Source organism: Acartia tonsa, chromosome 15 (genome assembly GCF_053477335.1).
Source record: "Acartia tonsa isolate MP-2025a chromosome 15, ASM5347733v1, whole genome shotgun sequence".
Lineage (NCBI taxonomy): Eukaryota > Metazoa > Arthropoda > Copepoda > Calanoida > Acartiidae > Acartia > Acartia tonsa.
This window is the reverse complement of record NC_137274.1, coordinates 17787797-17800132: the sequence shown is the minus strand read 5'-3', so window position 1 is coordinate 17800132 and position 12336 is coordinate 17787797.

Here is a 12336-nt window from a genome sequence, read left to right as displayed (position 1 = left end):
GTCATAAAGTCGGTCAGGGAGCAGTCAAACGGTCATAACACCACTTTTCTCAGATGGTCATTGATATCTAAGTATTCACCAAAAAAATTTTAGGTTTCTACCTTATACACAAAAGTCATAATGTAGAAATTAAGATTTATTTAGAATTTTTTCTAATTTTTTTTGCTACCCAACCGACTTTGACCGGACACCACGACCGACACAGAGCAGATATCCAAATAAAATCAACTCCTGCCGACGTATAATTACTAAACTTAAAAAGTCATGAAGTTACAGCTCTCCATCTTACCTACAAAAAAAATGAGATTGAAAAAACTAGAGGGGGGGGCTCTTTGAGCCCCCCCCCCCCCCCCCCCGATCTGTAAGGGTTAATAAGTTTAGTTACCCTATAAATGCAAATGTTTGTTTGTTCTACCATCTTATTTTAGAGCTTAGCTTTTATAGATGTTGTCATCCTTATTTTTAGAAAAATCGCCTTTAATAATGATATGACTTTAAAAAAATATCAAAATAAAAGAATTGCATATGTTATAGTACAAGTAAAAGCCTATTAATTTGAGATTTATATAATAAATAGAAGCCAAGAATATTGTGTTTCACCTTAGCGGTGATTAGCCAGACAGACAAGTAAGTTAGATATAAAGAAGCTTTACTTCATCAATTTGTAAAATATAATTACAAATATTTAAGGTATTAAAAAATATGGGAGACAAAAGAAAACTGAATAATCCTCACAAACAAGATGAGAAACAAATTGGAAAAGCTCACCCTTTTAATAGTGTTGAAGAAAAAATGAAAATTGCTCTGCCAAATGAAAGTTATGGTCCAACTGAACTATCAAAAAAGACACACAGGACTTTAGAAGAGTTTCAGAATATAGACAAAAGCAACATTAAAAGTGAAAAGAAGAAAAGTAAGGGACCATTAGGTCTACATGAAATCCTTCGTGAAAATTTAGAAAACTTTTACAAATACCAACATTACAACATGAGTTTGCAACAATTTAAAGAAGAATGGGACATTTTAGCTATTTTTCCTGATAGTAAATCTGTTATTAATATTGAGGTTAAACGTGGTCCTAAGGAAGAAGGAAACAAATCTAAACTACTTAAGGACGCTACAAAGCAGACCAATAATCACTATTTATATTTTCAAAAGTTGTTTGGTTCCAAGCTTACTGATGATTGGAATTTCACCAAAGCTGCATGTGTTCCTTACCTGGAGATAGAAGAAGATGCCACTGAGCCATGCAAACACTGTGAAATTTATGTTCTGAATCAGAAAGAAATGTCACAGAAGGACTTGATTGCTTGGATTGAAAAACTGGCAGACAATAGTAAAGAAAATACTAATAGAACAGATTATGAATATCTAGTTGCTTCTATCATTGGTCATTCCTACCTGAAGGAATTTCCAAGTGATGGTTTAATTGTATCTCCTTTAGACTATAGTAAAAAAGTTGAAACATCAATAGTAGGAAAAGGAAAGAATCCTGGAATATCAGGGGACTCAGAATTCCATAATGTATACCTGCTCAACACAGAACAATACAATGCGGTACAGGACAAGTCTTCTTTTCTTGTAATAGAAGGAGACTATGGCACTGGCAAGACATTTGTATTAAAAGAAAGAGCTAAATTATTTTCTAAGAGTTTGCTAGATAAAAATTCCAAAGAAAAAATAGCCTATATCAACTTTAGTGGTCTTAGCAGTGAAATATTTTTTTTGGATAAGTTTTCAAAGTCAACTTGTATGGATTTGATGGTCAAAAACGAATTTGAAAGTTGTTCAAATGTTAAAGTTACATCTTGTAAAGACTTATTTACAAACTATTTGACATCACAAGAGATTATAGCAGAGGATCAGTTGGATATAACACTTCATAACTTTCTAAATCAAGAATCATTTGACCATATATTCATTGATGAAATGGTACCTCTTAAAACATTAATTGATTATCCTAATCTTTTAAGATCTTGTAAAACAGTAAGCTTTGCAATGAAGGTTAGTAGAAATGAACTTACAAGATATAGTGGATGGATAATTCAACTACAGAAAATTTTTGATTTTAAGTACATTTCATTAGAAATGAATATGCGGAACAGTGAGAATGTTGTAAATCTATCAACAGCCTTTTTCTCTGGAAATAAGTTGAACATCCTGGAACCAAAAAAGAAAATCAAAGGAAATTGTAATTATTACTACAGAAACAAATTAGGGCTTGACAAAGGCAAGCTGGCTGCTGCTGCAATCAGAAAATATTTTACTGATGACTTTACAAAAATACAAGATAATGTAGTTGTTATAGTTTCAGAAACAGATGCTCCAAAAACTATATTTAGGGCATTACATTATCAATTTTCATCAACAAGGAAAGTAGAATATTACAATATATACAATAGAACATACAATTTCATCAATGAAAATCAGATTAAAGAGTATCTGAAGAAACCAGAAGGTATTTTTGTTGTTGGCATGGAATCTTTTCAAGGTGCTCAAGCAAGAAATGTGATCATGTTATTAGAAGACACAAACATCTACAAGGAGGCTGTTAGAAATATCATCCTTAGAACAATGTCATTTGGAATTGTTATTTTGTCAGGTGGGTTGGTTGAGGAAATAAAAATACCAGGAATTGAACAGGATAAAGATCTACATGAATTTGTATATCCTGAGAAAAGAAGACCATATATAATGGAATATCATAACAAGTTTAATTTTTCTAGTGAAATTTTGATTGGGGCAATCATCAAAAAGTATCTAAGAGATGGTAATGAAAGTATAGTTGTAATAACCTGTAGCATTTACAAAGACCATACATTTAGATGTTTACAAAGATACATTTCAAATTTAGAAATAGGTATATCATGTTATAGTATTAACTCAAATGACAATGTCAATATTATTAGAAATCTACAGAAAGAAAACCCAAGGCATATGTTATACATTGATGTTGGATCTTCTACTGATATGGACTGGATTTGGGAATTTATACCCAACACAAAACATCTAATTGTAATAACTGAGAAATCCCATGCTCACCATGGCAAATTTATTTATTTATGCAGAACTATAATCAAGAATGTAAATCCAAATTTTACCATATTTTTACATCAAGATGATATTGAAGACTTTCATCTTCCTGTTTATTCTCAATTTCTTGAAATGAAAGAAGATGTTAATCTACATGAGTACATGTTGAGTGCAAGTTGCTATCATTACAAAAATATATACAATTTTGATTGTTCTATACTTACTTTGGAAGTACTAAACAAATATTTTAAGTACAAGCCTGAAGAAAGTCTTGTAATAATTTCATCTCAAGACAAACCATTGTTTAATCGAATAGAAAAAAAAATTAGAGCTGTTTCTAATGAAATTACTTGTAATTATTTTGATGAGCAACAAATTAAAAAAAGTATTGATCTAATTAGCAAAGCTGGACATATAATCTTTATAGAGAGTGACATGCTATATTCTAACTCTGAATTATTAGATTATCTTTTTTTAGCAAAATGTATTGTATTTATCATCAATGAAAAGTGTTTATCAGATGTTGATAAACTAAAGAATTACAAAAAAGAGTGTAGAAATCTAATCCTTAAAATTAGACCAAAGTTTGCACTAGTTATACATGATGGAAATATTGAGGAGTTCACTGGACCTGCTGATTTTCCATTCCTGAATATGATGGAGGATAGAAACCTTCATGAACATAATTGTTATCATTACCAGAATAAATACAATCTTGATGAACCTACCATTACTCTGGGGGTATTGGACAAATATTTCAAAGATGAGAGTGAGGAAAGTCTTGTAATATTGTGTCATAGAAGTAAGGGCCCTGTGTTTAAAAAATTAGAAAAGAAAGTTTCTGGTGTTTCAAGTGACTTTGCATGTTCTCACTTTCGTCAAAATAGCCTAAAGAATGTAGAAACCAAGAGTAAACTCAATGATCTACTGCTCAAACCTAGACAGATTATATTCATAGAGATTCAATCTTTTGGGTTCTCTTATGCATTTTTGGATCTTCTCTCATTGGCAAAAAATATTGTAATATTCTCTAATAAGAAGTATTGGTCTGATGAGGGACATAAGAGATACAATTCAGAATGTAGAGACCTGATACTTAAGATTAGACCAAAGTTTGCACTAGTTATACATGATGGAAATATTGAGGGGTTTACTGGTACTGCGGATCATCCATTCCTGAATATGATTGAGGATAGAAAACTTCAAGTACATGATTGTTACCATTACCAGAATAAATACAATCTTGATGAACCTACCATTACTTTAGGGGTATTAGACAAATATTTCAAAGATAAGAATGAAGAGAGTCTTGTAATAGTGTCCATGGCAAGTAAGGCTGTGTTTAAACAATTAGAAAAGAAAGTTTCAGATTTATCAAATGACTTTGTATGTACTTATTATCATGAATATAGTTTTTATAATGAAAACATCAAGAGTGAACTAAATGATCTACTGCACAAACCTAGACAGATTATTTTCATTGAGATTCAATTCATAAGGTTCTTCTTTTATGCTTTTTTGGATCTCTCTTCATTGGCAAACAACATTGTAATATTCTCTAATAAGAAGTATTGGTCAGATGATGATAAACTCAAGGAATACAATTCAGAATGTATAAATCTAATACTCAATATTAGACCAAAGTTTTCACTAGTTATACATGATGGAAATATTGAGAAGTTTACTGGTACTGCTGATTATCCATTACTGAATATAATTGAGGATACTGATCTTCACAATAATATACAGATTGTTCGACATGATTGTTATCATTACAAGAATGAATACAATCTTGATGGTCCTACCATTACTCTGGGGGTATTAGACAAATATTTCAAAGATGAATATGAAGAAGGTCTTGTAATATTGACCACAGACGATATGGCTGTGTTTAAACAATTAGAAAAGAAAGTTTCTGATTTATCAAGTAACTTTGTATCTTCTTACTTTCATCAGAATAGCCTTAAGAATCTACTGCACAAGAGTAAACTCAATAATCTACTGCACAAACCTAGACAGATTATATTCATAGAGATTCAATATTTTGGGTTCTCTTGTGCATTTTCAGAACTTCTCTCATTGACAAAAAACATTGTAATATTCTCTAATAAGAAGTGTTTGTCAGATGAGCTACTTCTTAAGAAATACAATTCAGAATGTAGAAATCTAATACTTAATATTAGACCAAAGTTTGCAATAGTTATACATGATGGAAATATTGAGGGGTTTACTGGTACTGCGGATCATCCATTCCTGAATATGATTGAGGATAGAAAACTTCAAGTACATGATTGTTACCATTACCAGAATAAATACAATCTTGATGAACCTACCATTACCCTTGGGGTATTGGACAAATATTACAAAGATAAGAATGAAGAAAGTCTTGTAATATTAACTGCAGGAAATCAGGCTGTGTTTAAACAATTAGAAAAGAAAGTTTCTGATTTATCAAATGCCATTGTATGTGCTTATTATCATGAAGATAGCCTTGAAAATGAAGACACCAAGAGTGAAGTAAATGATCTACTGCACAAACCTAGACAGATTATATTCCTAGAGATTATTTTTGGATTCTCTTATGCATTTTTGGATCTTCTCTCATTGGCAAAAAACATTGTAATATTCTCTAATAAGAAGCATTGGTCACATGATGAGGGACATAAGAGATACAATTCAGAATGTAGAAACCTAATCCTTAATATTAAACCAAAGTTTGCACTAGTTATACATGATGGAAACATTACTGGTCTTGCTGATTATCCATTTCTGAATATGATTGAGGATACTGATCTTCACAATAATATACAAATTGCTCCTCATGATTGTTATCATTACCAGAATAAATACAATCTTGATGACCCTACCATCACTTTGGGTGTATTAGACAAATATTTCAAAGATAAGAATGAAGAAAGTATTGTAATAGTATCCTTGGCAAGTAAGGCTGTGTTTAAACAATTAGAAAAGAAAGTTTCTGATGTATCAAATGCCATTGTATGTGCTTATTATCATGAAGATAGCCTTGAAAATGAAGATACCAAGAGTGAACTCAATAATCTACTGTGTAAACCTAGACAGATTATATTCATACAGATTCAATCTTTTGGGTTCTCCTATGCATTTTTGGAGATTCTCTCATTGGCAAAAAATATTGTAATATTCTCTAATAAGAAGTATTGGTATAATGAGGAACTTAAGAGATCAAATTCAGAGTGTAGAAACCTAATCCTTAATATTAGACCAAAGTTTGCACTAGTTATACATGATGGAAACATTGAGGAGTTTACTGGTACTGCTGATTATCCATTACTGAATATGATTGAGTATAATATACAGATTGTTCGACATGATTGTTATCATTACCAGAATAAATACAAGCTTGATGAACCTACCATCACTTTGGGGGTATTACACAAATATTTCAAAGATAAGAATGAAGAAAGTCTTGTAATAGTATCCTTGGCAAGTAAGGCTGTGTTTAAACAATTAGAAAAGAAAGTTTCTGATGTATCAAATGCCATTGTATGTACTTATTATGATGAAGATAGCCTTGAAAATGAAGATACCAAGAGTGAACTCAATAATCTACTGTGTAAACCTAGACAGATTATTTTCATTAAGATTCAATATTTTGGGTTCTTTTATGCATTTTTGGAGCCTCTCTCATTGGCAAAAAATATTGTAATATTCTCTAATAAGAAGTATTGGTATAATGAGCAACTTAAGAGATCAAATTCAGAATGTAGAAACCTAATCCTTAATATTAGACCAAAGTTTGCAATAGTTATACATGATGGAGATATTAAGGAGTTTACTGGTCCTGCTAATTATCCATTACTGAATATGAAGGAGGTTACTGATCTTCACAATAATATACAGATTGTTCCACAAGATTGTTATCATTACCAGAATGAATACAAGCTTGATGAACCTACCATTACTCTGGGGGTATTAGACAAATATATCAAAGATAAGAATAAAGAAAGTCTTGTAATAGTATCCTTGGCTAGTAAGGCTGTGTTTAAACAATTAGAAAAGAAAGTTTCTGGTGTATCAAGTGACTTTGTATGTACTTATTATCATGAATATAGTTTAAATAATGAATATACCAAAAGTAAACTCAATAATCTACTACTCAAGCCTAGACAGATTATTTTCATTGAGATTGAATATAATAGGTTTTCTTATGCCTTTTTAGAGGCAAAGAACATTGTAATTTTCTCTAAAAAGAAGTATTGGTCAGATGATGAGAAACTCAAGGATTACAATTCAGAGTGTAGAAACCTAATTCTTAATATTAGACCAAAGTTTGCACTAGTTATACATGATGGAAATATTGAGGAGTTTACTGGTACTGCTGATTATCCATTACTGAATATGAAGGAGGTTACTGATCTCCACAATCATGTAAATAGTTTAAGTTGATGATATCTTTTTTTGTGTAATAAAATTTTGTATATGAAGATGTTTGTATTATAAAATATGAAATTTATAACTGTTTTTTTGAGGATTAAATCAGCAATAAAACTTTATAAATAACTTTTTCTTTTTTGTTTATTATCAAACCTTTGTAATTACACAGATAACCAAATTAATAAAAAAAAAAATTGAAAATGATTAAGCCTAACATTACAATTAAACAAGGATGACAACATCCATAAAAGCAATGTTTAACAAGTCTTGATATATAAATATGTCAATATTGTATTATTCTATTAATAATCACTATCTAGAGGTGTGGGAGGGGGAGGGTGGAGGCGTTCAAAGTGTAGCAGGAACATTTCTAATAAGCAAAAATTGAAGTGCTATGGTATATTTCCAAAAAGTAGATATTTTGGTAGTTCTAACGATATGTGTCACAATAACTGAATTTAACAAGGTTCATAAAGTTCCAATATCCAATGAAGAGAATGATTACATTATCCCTATTTTAAAGTTACAGGATGTCTGTCTGTCAATACTGAAGGATCTATTGTTTTAATTAGGTGAGGGTACCACCACTCTCCCAGATAATCACCTCTAGAAAAAAATGCAAACCCCCCAAATTTTGGATGGGCAGTCCCCCATAAATATATATTGAACTGAGGGGGTGGTCTCTAGAGGCATCTTAACCCTTACAGATCGGGCCCCAATTCCCACCTTAATAGATTGGGGGGGGATGCTAATTTGACCACCCCCCCCTCTATCTCGGCTCCTGTTACAGTTAGAGACATAAATTTTTTTCTGGTGGTTCATGTGCATATTTAGAAAAAAATACTTTTTCTAGTCATAGCGGTCAGACTGCTCCTTAGTCGCTTTTTAGCGGTCAGACTGCTCCTTAGTCGCTTTTTAGCGGCCAGCCGCTAAATATTAAAACAGCTGTAGAGTGGCCAATTTTAAAGCTAGTATCACCAATATGAACCCCAACCCTCTCCGATCTGTGAAAATCTTGAGGTGGAAAGGTTGTTTCAAAGTTTTACAGGAATGAATATATCAAGTTTTGAATTGATAGACCAATTCTATTATACAAAAAAGGTACATTTCCAAAAAGTAGTGCTTTTGGTGGTTCTAACGATATGTGTATTAACCCTTACAGATCGGGCCCCTATTCCCACCCTAATAGATCGGGGGGGGGGGGGGTCATAATGACCTCCCCTCTATCTCGGCTTCTGTTACAGATAAAGACGTAACTGGTGGTTCATGTGTATTTTTAGAAGAAAATTACTGTTTCTAGTCATAGCGGTCAGGCCGCTCCTTAGCCGCTTTTTTCTAGAGCGGCCAATTTTGCAGCTAGGATGACCAAATTTTAGGACAAACTTTTATTTTTCATAACAAAAAAATTACTTTTTCTGATCATCGCCAAAAAACGGCATAAAGTCGGCCAAGGTGCGGTAAAACGGTCATAACACTACTTTTCTCATAAGGTCATTGATATCTCAGTATTCACCAAAAAAATTTTAGGTTTCTACCTTATATACAAAGTAATAATGTAGAAATTAAGATTAATTTAGAATTTTTTTTTAATTTTGGTGCTACCCAACCGACTTTGACCGGACACCACGACCGACACAGACCAGATATCTTAATAAAATCAACTCTTGCCGACGTATAATTACTAAACTTAAAAAGTCATGAAGTCACAACTCTCTATCATACCTACAAAAAAAAATGACATTGAAAAAAAAGGGGGGGGGGTTAATATGACCCCCCCCCCCCGATATGTAAGGGTTAACACAAGCCGGGCAATAATTTAATTTTAAGAAATGTCCCCATTTTTTGCACACCCTTTTCTTTTAGAAATCCATATTCATAAGACGACTTTCAAAATCTTACTTTAAATATATTAGTTAAAATAGAAATGTTACATTTTGAATTTAATATTTTCCTGTGGGAAAGGGGTGGTGTTAAAAGCCTTCCTCCTGGTACCTTAGCTGCTATAAGAGCTAGAGGGCTAATTTGTGCTAATTTCCTGTTTGACAGAGAATTTTTTGTCAGTCTAGGTCATTTTACAATTTTTTAGAAAATTTCAATTTTTCAGACCGCCAAAATGTAGATATTAAAAGAATCAACTCTCAGTTAAGTATATTAACCAAAGGTGGTTGTATACAAATCAATGTTTAAGTTTCACAAAAATATATTATTAACAAAAGATATTGTCCATTTTTCGAATATTTTTTCCAATAAATTTTGGTAGATTTTTTTTACAAAAATAATCCGAAGATCTGGCTACCGCCAGCGACCCCCTATCTCCAACTTTTATGAATCAACCTCAAGCAGGCACGCTATCATTTCGGGGGGGGGGGGGTTGTCTTATTTTTCAACAAAATAGTTTTTAACCAGTTTTAGCAGGACCTGCAGCTATATTCCCTGAAGAGTAGGGCCCAATCGGTTCAGCGGTTATCGAGATCATAAGCTCTTGACGTACGGACAGACGACGAACGGTAGGACGCACAGACTTTTTTCTCTCTCTCTCTCTCTTAATAATTCCCCATTAATATTTTGTACCTGGTTCTCTCCCTCCCTCTCTCTCTCTCTCTCTCTCTCTCTCTCTCTCTCTCTCGCTCTCTCGCTCTCTATTTCTCTCTCTCTTTCTCTCTACCTTATCCAATCCTAAAGAAAATTTTTACCTGGTTTTCTCTCTCCCACCCCCCCCTCTCTCTCTCTCTTTCTTTCTTTATCTATCTATCATATATCTCTTTTTCTCTTAAAGTTTGGGTCGGACGGAAAACGCTCATGGGACAAAAGGTTTCAGTTTTACAAAAATACAGGCCATAGTGGGTTAATAATAAAAAAGGATATAATACGTAGATATATTGACATGGAAGAAAATTTGACGTTAAATTAACTTGCTAATATGGACCTCATTTATTGGCCAGTTCGTTCATCGAGTAGGAGGGTAGGGGATGGGGGGGAAATCGTTCGTTAAGCCAGCTGCAAGCATTATTTTTTCAGAGTACATGAAAATCTGCTGCAACATCCAAGTAATATTAAATCCATTGTTAGTAGATCCTAGAAGGGATCTTAATAGATAAGACAATGGACGATAAATTGATATAGAACCCCTTAATTATGTAAAACAAAATTACCTCTATTGTAGACTAAAGTAAATGGTGGAATTGTTTGGACACTTAAGGTTTGTATCAACCAAGTAAGATTTAATTGATGTACCCAAGGTTTTTTTAAGGCAACGAATGGGTACCGACTTAATTTACAGTCCAATGTCGCCACCCTCCCTATATACTTTTTATGTTCAACCGAATACGAAATTTTTATAATTAGGGTCTGAACATAGGACAGCTCTTATTGTTAATTTAGGAATGTTAGAATTGCCCTATCGATTTCAAAATGGTAGGATGATTCCTGTAACAATAAGATACAATTTATAAATTATATGGATTTTTATAAACGCTTCCGGTATGGTATCGAATTAATATTCGCTGGATTAGAATCGGTTCTTAGCCATACTGAAAAAAAAGCATAGTATTGTATTTCATACAATTTTCTGCGAATGTTAGAATAAAAATCATTAAGTTATTACAAGTTTTGTTAGCCAGGGCCTTTAGCCCCTTGGGGCGAACAGAACTGGTTCTAATCTTATAGTTTTTCATTTTGATATCCGCGGAAAGCTGTCATATTATACGATGCGATAAATAACTATTATCCTAATCATCTGGATTTTGGGATTATGTGTTATAAGCGAGGCATTTCTATGATATAGGTTTTAAAAATGTAAGTAAGTCCAAATAATTTGTAAGATTTTTTTGGTAATACTTTTTTATGTTTAGACTTGTATATTCTGTCCGTCTCTCCGTCCGTAATGGTTGGCTCTTTTCGTTAATTTAGGTATGTTAGAATTGTCCTGTCGATTTCAAACTTGCATGATTATTCCTATGACAGATACGATTTAGAGAGTATAGCAACTCCATAATTATTACCAGAAAGTCAGTACGTTCATTTGAATCATGCTAAATTAAACATTTTGTTGTATGAAATAATTATCTGATTTTTGGAATAAAGATTCCTAGAACAACAAGGTACATAATTATGATTATAGCGTTTTGCTTTTATGGATGATGTCATCCTTGTTAAATATTGAAGCGTTGTTTCTTTATAGTAAGTCAATGTTCATTTGTCTATCCGTCTGATTTGTTGATATTTGTTTTTATGGATGTTGTCGTCCCAATTTTTATATGTGTTTGTTTAGATGTGTGCGTGTTTCTGTGTATAAAGGTGTGTATGTTAGTGTTTTTTATACTGTCTGTGTAATCTTTAAGTGTTTGTTACTGTGCGTGAATGAGTGTGTGTGTCTGTGTTTGTATGTGTGTGTATGTATATATAGTGTGTTTTTTTTTATGAGAACTTTTTTGAAAGCAATTTTACCCCACTTAGCAATCATAATTTAATGATTAATGGCTTATTTTCTTCGTTTTTTAAGGGAAATTATGAAACAACCAAAAAAAATTACAGTTTTTGTTGAAAAAGTACAGAAAAGTTGAAAATTAAAAACTTAGGTGTCAACATCTAAAAATGGTTTTAGCGCATTTTTCTTATGTTCAAATATTCAACCTTTTGCAAGAATGGCTGCAAAACGCTTCAAAGTCGAGATATAGAGCTATAAATTTATACAGATACTATTGGGGACATGTACTAGAATAGGTCAAAGTTTGAAAGCCATATCTCAATCAGGGAGAAAGAACTGGCCCCCCAAAGTCGACTACTGAAAATCCAATTTTGAGCATAAGAAAAATGCGCTAAAACCATTTTTAGATGTTGTCACCTAAGTTTTTAATTTTCAACTTTACTGTACTTTTTAAACAAAAA